Source organism: Conger conger, chromosome 17 (genome assembly GCF_963514075.1).
Source record: "Conger conger chromosome 17, fConCon1.1, whole genome shotgun sequence".
NCBI lineage: Eukaryota > Metazoa > Chordata > Actinopteri > Anguilliformes > Congridae > Conger > Conger conger.
The window spans coordinates 34,869,270-34,879,621 of record NC_083776.1 but is presented as its reverse complement, the minus strand read 5'-3'; positions in this window follow the sequence as shown (position 1 = coordinate 34,879,621).

Genomic DNA, 10,352 nt, shown 5'->3' with positions numbered 1-10,352 from the left:
ACTGTCGCTGGAAAACAAAATCCTTTCTCATTCCATTGTCTTTGAGGAAAATGAGGACTGTCATTATGCTGCGTACACAAAAAATGTTTCAATTGAGAAAACCTTAAAAAAAAAATAGGTGTAACAATGACTGAAAGCTCCAGTTTCAAGGTACACATGGATCAGGATATTCAAATTGACTTTAATTTTTTTAAGTAATTTTAATTTTAGTAAATATTTTATGGATTTGTAGGTTGCAATAACAATATTACTTAGAAGTCCAGTCATCAATCATGTGTCATTATTTATGTTTATTAGGTATATTCCCAGCAATGCAACTAAATCATTTGTACATGGATGCACAAGATGCAGCACAGTATACAGAGCAAGATGCCAATTACACATGATTCACAATCATTAGCATATTCCACAAGAATAAGCAATTGCGCCTCTTGATTTATGACCTAGATGAATATTTTCCTGTATGCCCTTCATAATGATTCACCATAATATATAAAATACGCACATGGCTGAAACTGGCCTCAGGCACAAAGTGCCACAGAGTGATGGGTTCTGGAAAGGACCGCTCACGGTCCCTGCCCATTCCCAGCTCCTACAGGAGAGAAACATCTTTCTTAGCTTTACATACAAATTAATTACAAACTTATAAAACAAATACTAAATATTTTAAGCAGATGCATGTGAACCAGCCCCTCATCATCCGCCTCCTCCTCATAGAACCTGTCCTTCTCCACGCCTACATCTGCCGCTTCTTCATCCTCACCTCACCATCGCCCCCAGGGACAGCCTCCTCAGGATCCCCTGCACTGCCTCCCCACTGCTGGCATAACGGACCGCCACACCACACTGTCCTCCAGAGGCCAACGTTATCGCCCGTGCCCCCAGCCATCAACTCCATGAACGATTTACACTCCTCCCATCAGGCCACCGTTACAGGACAATTAGAACCAACAAATCAGATAACCTCAGTATATCTCAGTGGTTTTTATCAGTTAATAAATGAATGGGATGTATAGGCTTGGCTTAGCATTCATCAAGCTGCTTGATGCTATTGCTCTAATGAATATACACATCCCAAACTTTAAAATGTGTGGGGCTACAGTACGGTACTGGGATGAAAAGATGGTTCAGCAATCGAATCTTGCCTACGGGTTGTAGGCATAGTGATGCTCCTTACAAATTAAAAAATATAATACTTTCAAATGATTATTTGTTTATCATTCAGTCTGATAAGCATTACAGATCAATGTATGTGAAACACAGTGACTACTCTCTGCCTCTCTCTGAGGACAGATCAACAGAGGCTACACTATTACATTAATGACATTTGGCAGACGGTCTTATCCAGACCGATGTACATTTGATTAAACTAACAGAAGACAATCCTCTCCTGGAGTAATGCAGGGTTAAGGGCCTTGCTCAAGGGCCCAACGGCTGTACAGATCTTATTGCGGCTACACCGGGGATCGAACCACTGACCTTGCGGGTCCCTGTCATGTACCTTAACCACTACGCTACAGGCCGCCACACTACAAGGTGGCAAGCACTAGTTAGCTGGGAAAACAGGATGGAGAGTTCAGAAAAGTTCCAGAACTCTTGAGTTCTGGAAAAATGTCTTGTGGACAGATGAAAGCATAATTGACTTGTATCAAGAGTGATGGCTAGAGCAAAGTATGGAACTAAAAGGAACTGCCCAAGAATCTGTGAAACATAGTGGTGGGGGTGTTATAGTTTTAGCATGTATGGCTGCCACAGGTGCTGGCTCACTTGCCTTCAATGATAATGCAACTGCTGACAGCAGCAGCAGAATGAAGTACACAGAAGCATCTTATCTGCTCAAGTTCAGTCATGCCTCCAAACTCAGTGGATGGTGCTTCAGCCCACAGAAGGACAATGATCCCAAATATACACCAGTGCCCCTTTCTTCTTCATGATGTTCCAAACTGTTTGCTTTGGCAAGGCAATGTTTCTAACTGTTTTGTTCTTTTCTGCTATGCTGCGTGTCACATTATGAACAGAACAGTCATGATGTTACAAGTAGAAGTACAAATGTGTCTGAAATTAACAGATTTTTGTACTTGCACTTGTAAATTAAGCTCATAAGAACATGAGTGTGCAATTTGAATGTGTGTGAACATGAGTGTGGCAAACAGTGCCTTCCAATACAACCATCTTCATAATGACTCTTTAGCCTGCCATGCAAGGTTTTATTGCAGATGTGATCAGTATGTGATCAAGTAGCTTACTACATTACATGACATCACATTACAAACTTCAGAGCCAGATTTGATGTGATAATGATCTGTCACAGGCAAGAATATTCCTCAGTTAGACAGGTACAGCATTGAGTTATATTTCTATGTAGAAACCTCATGACCTAAGCTCTTATCCCAGACATATCTACAAGGCTGCTAGCTTTCTACGGACATCAATCACAAAACCATCGTCATTTCTCAAGGGAATTCACAGGAAACTGAAGAAAGCTGGCAGAAAACCTGCCTTTAAAATTATACTGCACAAGACATTGTTCCAAGATAAAAACAATAATTAGGACTTATTATTCATTCATATTAGTAGGATAAAAATTAAGGAGACATCCTGCATCATACAAGACTCCAAATAAGAATAGACTGCGCAGTCTAGCCCAAGTCTGGTTTCATATAACTTCTCACTTGTCTGACTTGTGTGCACAAAAACTGTGCATTGTAAAAATGATTTTGTTTCTTAGAACTCACAAAGTAGCAAATATTTTCTGGAAACAATAGCTGAAGTATAATCCAAAGGAGAGATAATATTTTACTGTCTTTTGACATCCTGGGAGAAGCTATATCCCTCAAGTATGTTTAGCATCATTAACGGATCCTATTCTAAAACTGCAAACTATTTGAATTGTGTTAGTACATTTTAACATTAAGATTTTCAAGGCATTAAATCACATACAGCTGTAGAGACAAACCAGAATTTAGCCATTTATCTAATCCAGAATATTTCCAGTTCTTTGTCTTTCATCCTGATATCAGAAATGCTTTACACAGTAGCATTAAATGTATGTCTGTGCATCTGGAGGAAGGGAGGGATAAGTAGGTTTTGTCTGGTGCACCACTGTTTGATGTCTGAGGTTTATGATCCATCGATCCGGATAACTTTTTATTATCCTTTGTAACCTTGGTGAAGTGATTCCACTCTGACTCATGTTAAATCTGTAGCAGATAAAGAAATCTGCCCAACCCAAAGCCTGGAGACCCCAGATCCATCACACTATGCTGAAATACAACAGAGCTTGGGGCTGCTGGGTAGCTCACTCAGTAATGAACGGCTTGAGTGAGCACCACAAACTGGGATCAAATCCACTCTGCAAGGATGGTGCACAATTCCCTCTGCTTTCTGGAAGGATACGGGAGAGATTCATTCAGCTGGGACAGCAGTGTTCAGCTACTCGAGTGACCCCAGTGAAACCAGTGAAAACACAGCCACACGCACACACATATTCCATCATCTCCAAAATAATCACTGCCCTTGAAGAAGATGAGCAAAAAAGGCTATGTAACATATTAATGAAAACATGGGAAAACTAGATTATTTCATTCTTTCTAATAGAATTTCTCAGAGAAAAAGCTTTTTCATTATTTCATGTACGTATTTTTACATCATCTTGCTTCTGTAGATTCAATATGGTTTCTGTAACCATAAGCAAATATCAATCTGAAAAACTTCTCCAAACAATTATATGATATATCTTTTCCATGACGAAACCTATTTCCTAAAGTGAAATGGACATGGCTAAATCAAGCATGTCCATGACCGAACATTATCAGCGATGGAACAGTGACCCGAAATGTCCTTGTCCCCTCCGTTCCACTGGTATGGCACTGGATATACCGTACACTCATTTTATAAAGTATAGATTTCAGTTATCCAAACAACCATTCCAATGTGCCACGTCACGGTTCTGTCTTCCAACTATTTTCATATTAATTGAAATACTAGTGCATTAAATAAACACAATGTATAAAAGCCATTACCCAGAACACATATTTTGATGCAGAAATATGTATGGAGCACATAGTTTGTTTGCAGTTTCTGTGTCCTCTTGCTCATTGAAGCTGAAAAGCGTCAGGTCGGGCTGTTTTATAATGAGATTATTCACGAACTGCATAATGTCCCTGCCCTGCCAGCTATAGGGTGCACTGTCAGGAATTTTAAAGCCCCGCATAGCGTTAGCTTAAAAAAACCCACCAATCACCTGAAGAAAATTCATACATCATGCTGGCTTTTGAAAATCCTTCATTTTTTACTTTTAATGCGTGCAAATAAATCTTCCATAGCTGCCACCAACAGTGTCTGACAAATGATGCTTCAGTTTTACTCCCCCCATTATTGAGCCCAATATCCTAGTAACCTCCAACAAACCAATAAAAAAGAGCATCCTGTTTCACGTTTCCCAGCCTGATGTATTCCTGTGCTTTAGACTGCAGCCAGCCTCAGGCAGAAAGAATCCTTTCTATTCAATATTAGACTTAATATTGACTTTTGCTTCCCCCCACCGTTTCTCACAGTAATAGCTCTATGATACAGCGAACACCCTTGAGTCGAGGGTCGAGGGTGGTGCGCTGCCGGTTCTTCTGGTAAACATTTATATTCTCGGATATATTAATGTTCATTTCCAGACAGTCTGCGCGCACGTTTGTCAGCAGCTGAGAGTCAAAAGGTGATTTTCCCATTTTGTGCCGTGCTCTGCCGCTCAGAAATTGACAATTTCACCTAACCTCAGTTGACTGTCAGGTTGCTCATAACGCAGAGGCGATCTGACCTCCACACAGACTCCACGGAGACGGGAGCCGGGGATGCGGACTCAGGCACAGGATGGGTGTGAGAGGGTGCTTGTTCAGTCATGCCGGTAAGACGCCATTTTGTGTGTGGATGCACTTCCTGGTCTGCTTTTGAATCCTAGTAGCACCAGCGCTGACCGTCTCTGGCAGTCCCACAATGTGGCACTGACTTGACCCTAGCATTGTGTGGGGAGGGAGGGATTTCAGCCAGCGAGACGACCGTGCTTCTGAACAACAGCGAAGCCCTTTGGTCAATCATGGGCATAAACCTGCATGTATTGTTTTTTTCAGTTTCAAGCAATTTTAGTTCTAGTAGTTCTACTCCTAGTTTGAATAGCTTTGTTGTTCTTTCTTAATGGCCATCCCAATTACAGGAGAACAGATTTTTGGATGATATTTAGAGCGCATAGTTATGTAATTTGTGGCTCTGATCCCAGTCTCCCAGGGACGCCAACCTGCCTGTCAAAGTCATTTTTAAACTGGAACAGCTGTAAGCACGTGTGAAATAACTGGTGCAATGCTTCCCTTTTCTGGGGTAGATTCAATGCATGATAAAAAGACAGATCAGTTGTGTGGGAATTGCCAATTTGTCTCATTCTTATTAAAACTTAATGATCATTAAATTAAAAAGGTTAACTGATCAGTAATAAGCTACTTATACAACTTTCGCAGACATGATTAGTTTAGCTGAGCCTGCGGGGCCATTTCAGTTTCAGTGTAAAGTTCATATGATACAAGCAGACATCGTAATATATTTACTTCTACGGCTATCCAGGAAGGATTAGGGCAAATGGCATGACATTACACATTATTCAGGCTCATAGGCAGTGCTTTGCTTCCCTGTTCTGTACAAGAAATCTGGAATTGTACAGCAGAACTGAGACAATAGACTTTGTCCTCCATCTTGGAAATACTTGCATACAGCACCATAAATTGTGTTGCAAACCCTACACTTCAAGTGATTACTTTGTGTGACAGGTAAATTCCCATACTGTCGGGTTCCTATGTCCAGGACACAACAAGCTGTGCCATCTACTTCACCCACATCCTCTGATTGATCGCACCTGTCCTTATGTGACCCGAGTTTTGTTCTTTTGAACGCCTCAGGGCATTTTCCACCTTCTGTTCTGTTCTAATCAGTCCCTACTGTTATCTGAATGAGTCGTTTCAACAATAATAGATATTTGGAGCTGCTGGGTGGCTCATCCTGCTAAGTCACCGTTCCGGGGGCCACAGTACTTGCTGGGCAGGAGCACGATATCTACTGTATGCTCCTCAACTGGGGGACTGCCCAGTGAAAAGCAGCAGCAGCTGACAGCTGTTTTCAAGTGAAACTCTTTGTTATCAACCTCACCTGCAATTAATGGAGACAAAGAGCATTGATGTATAAATACAATTAGACATTCTCAATGAATGCCTCATTTAAATTCTTAGACCTCTTTGTTCATGTTCTTCACTGTCATACCAGGCAACATGTCATAACAGGTGACTCACAGTATATAAGATGAAAGACATAATCTCATCTGCCAACTCATGTCAGGTGGATTACTAAACCTAGCAACGTGGTATTCGACAATACCTCTGACAACCAGATGTCTTCCACCTATCATTGCAATGCATACACAACCAATCCAGAAAATAAAACATTAAAAAAAGAAGGCAGAAGAAACAGAACAAGCAAGGATTAGTATTCTGTATCTGGAGAGTGAGAACTTGAATAAGGCTCTTTTCCCAAAGGGGAGCTCAGCCCTGGCAGTCAAAACAAAGGTTGTGTCAAAACAGTTCAGCTTCACCTGCTAAGCCAGTTCCCCTTGTGGAACTGCTGATCAAAATTCATCAGGCTGACAGCCAATGGGCCACAAACACCATACCCCGGGGTCGCATGGGTCCAGCTCAGTCCACAAAACCCCGTCCCTAACCCACTCCTCATGGCATCAAGGATGGCAGCTGCCTCCCCACCAATCTAAAATTAACAGGGCACCCGTGGCATAAACAGCTTGTTTGTGCTTTGTGCATTTTCGCTTGTGGCAAGCAATAGAGATGATCAAAAATAAAGTAATGCAGTATATGTGTGTGTGTGTGTGTGTGTGTGTGTGTGTGTGTATACCCTGACCCCCACATTGCTGTGGGGATCGAAGGGGGTAGGTACAGATGCTAAACATTCCAAAAAAAAAGAAAAAAAGAAAAAAAGAAAAAAGGAAAGCACTGAATTCTTTCAAGCATCTATGCATTTCCGAACAATGCAGGTTTAGTTACAACATGTATGCGGTAGCACAATAATATGCACAGCTATCCTAGATGATTTTAGATAAATATTATTCATTGATATGAACCATTCACGTGGCCTATCAGTGCATGTCAACGCCATCGTACTGCATGGTCACAGGCAATAGCACAGGCTCAGTATTTAGAGGACAGAGCGAGTTTAGTATCATCAGAACGATCTTTCGCCAGTGTATCTGGCTTCATTTTCGCGCTTGTGCACAAGGCGTGTTTTCATGCTGCACACATTCTACAAGCGCGATACTGCTCCATTAGAACAGAAATGAGATGCTCAGATTTAGCCGTGCTGGAAATATGAGAGGAGGGAATCCTCAGTGCAGTGCAAGCCCTGGCCCCTTGCACAGAAAATTAATGTTTTTCAGAAAAGGAGATAGGAGTCCGCACACAGTTATTACTCCGTAAATCGATGGTGTCACCGCAATGAAACAGAGCTGGTATTAATTCAGTTTCAGGGTCAGGTGATGCACACTTCACTGAAAAACAAAATTACAGTGAACTTATCGATCCATTAAAACATATTATCCATGCTTAGGTGACTTCTAAGATAATATTTTAGGCTGCTTGAGAGAACATGTGAATGTTCCCCCTATGGATCTATGGAGTGGTGAGCAAGTGTTGGACAGTCATCGCCAGGATATTTAACAGGGGGGTAATCTCACACAATATTCACTCACTGAGCAATTTATTAGGTACACCTGTACACCAGCTTGTTCATGCAAATATTTAAATCAGGCAATCATGTGGCAGTAACTAAATGCATAAAAGCAGTTTTTTTCAGATCAAATGTCAGAATGGGGAAGAAATATAATCTTTGGTGGAATGATTGTTGGTGCCAGAGTTTGAGTATCTCAGAAACTGCTGATCTCCTGTGATTTTCACAGTTTGCTGAGAATGGTGCTGAAAAACATCCAGTGAACAGCCATTCCGTGGGCAGAAACGCGTTGTCGGGATGGTGTAATTTGGGTTTGGAGCCAGGATTGGATTAGTATTAGAGACCCAGGGTTGGGGTTAGGGTGAGAGTAGAGGCAGCACTAGGGTTGAGGACCAGATTAAGGATAAAATATAGGATTAGCGTTAAATTGCTTGTTAAGTAATCGTGTATTTGAATCAAAGATGCTTACTGAATGTTGCAATGGCATCAGGTTACCAAACAATCAACCTATGCACCAAACAGTATAAATTATAGTATACAGTACTGTGCAGAAGTCTTAGGCACCCTAGACTTGACTACTAGCATTGACTACTTTTTACATAAAAGCTTGATCAAGGCTGTCTGAGATCAGAAGCAAGGACCCAACCAAAGTCTGCAGAAGAACTGTGGCAAGTTCTCTAACATGCTTGGAACAACCTCCCTGCTGATTGTCTTATAGAACTGCAGGACAGCGTTGGCTATCTCAGAGAAGTGATGCAGTTTTAACGCCGAAGGGTGGTCACAAAAAATATTGATTTGATTCACTTTTTAACAGTTGAATGACTAAAATGTAATGTAAAGTTAAGTACGTTTATAATTAATTGAATTATTATTGAAAGAATCTTATCTGTACAGAATGCTATACAGGTGCCTAAGACGTCTGCACAGTACTGTGCATATTTTTTTCTACAGGGTACAGGGTCGATTGTATCAGGAAATGGACATAAAATCATGGTCACATTTGGCACCCTGGACGCCCTGAAGCTGTAAGAATAAGCAGAATGTTTACGGATGTTTAAGGAATGTTTAAGGATACTGGTCATGTGATGGAAATCTTTCACCGCCATTATTTCTGCTGGAAACATCTACAGTAGTTTATGTTCAGCCTGATTTATGTTAGGCAGATATACAATGGAGAATTCTGGTTTGACTGCTGAGTGCTATAACTGTGGGTGGCAAACCAAACAAACTGCCATCTACAAAAGAAAATCCTTTCATTTACATTTACAAAAAAGATACATTGGAAAAGGTTCTCAATTTGGAATGATTCAAATTGACTAAAGGCACATGCACTGTAGTAAATGGTTAATATTCAAAATCTGTGGTGCCAGAATCTGTCATATATTCCTGTGCTGGAAGATGTATGCCAGCTAGACTCACCTGAATATCATATAGTATACATGCACAAGATAACAGCATGTATGTATGTGTAACATGCATGAATATCATATAGTATACATGCACAAGATAACAGCATGTATGTATGTGTAACATGCATGACTATAGTAAGTATTAAATAAAGTGTCAATTCATACCTATTCATTTAAAAAAAATTTTTTTAGGAAACTCTTCTTGCAAGTGCTTTGCACCCTGTGGTTTTAATTGAATTGGACATATACAGTAGAAGTTGACTGACAGATAACTGTGACGTGCTGCTTGCTATCTGCTGGCATCAGCATCTTTCACAGACCAGAAATTATGACCAGAGTTATGATTTTAATTCAACGAGTCATGGACTGCATTGGGTCCTATAGAATCTCATTCGGTGTCTTATCATATTTATTTCTGTAATCCTCTAACTTTATGCCGTTAGCTTCCTCTACCCCAACCTCCTCTCTGCCTCAGATCATTGCTTTTAAATATTGTATGGAGCAGTAGAGCTCTGGGAAGGGAGTAATACGTGCCTGGCGTATCATCTCGCCAGTACTTTGTTGTGTGGTGGGAGTGCACTTTAAGCACTTCAATCTGCATCAGATATCTTATCATCCCGGAGTCAGTCTGCGCTGGATTGAGAGACTCTGACACTCCATTTTATTGGGTGACCCCGCCACAGCTCTCACCTTCCTCCATATTTCATTCTGTTGAGTGACCTTGGCAACAAACACAAGGGGAGGGGGGAGGTGCTCCAACTCACCCACATCTCTCCCTGTGAGGTATGAGCTTTCAATTTGACACGGACGGCAAGCCATCCCCTGTAATACTACACTGTGTTGTGAGAGTTCAGCTGAGTGCTCCGGCATGAATTGAATTGAGAATGTGTGGTAAATTCAAATTCAATTCCTGGAGCTGGACACTGGAGTTTCAACTCCTTGGAATTGCACCCAGCTCTGAGGAAAAACATTGGAGTTGAGCTGGAATAACAGAATTGAATTCCATGAAATTTCACTTCAAAGACAAGTTGTCTTGACTTGCTAAACATTATGAATCCAACATTATGAATGAAATAGAAAGCATTAAAACAAATAAGATACATTCAATCATATTGTATGTACTATGATTACATGTTATGCAGATCAATTCTCTACTCATTTTATTTCTTTAATAGAGAA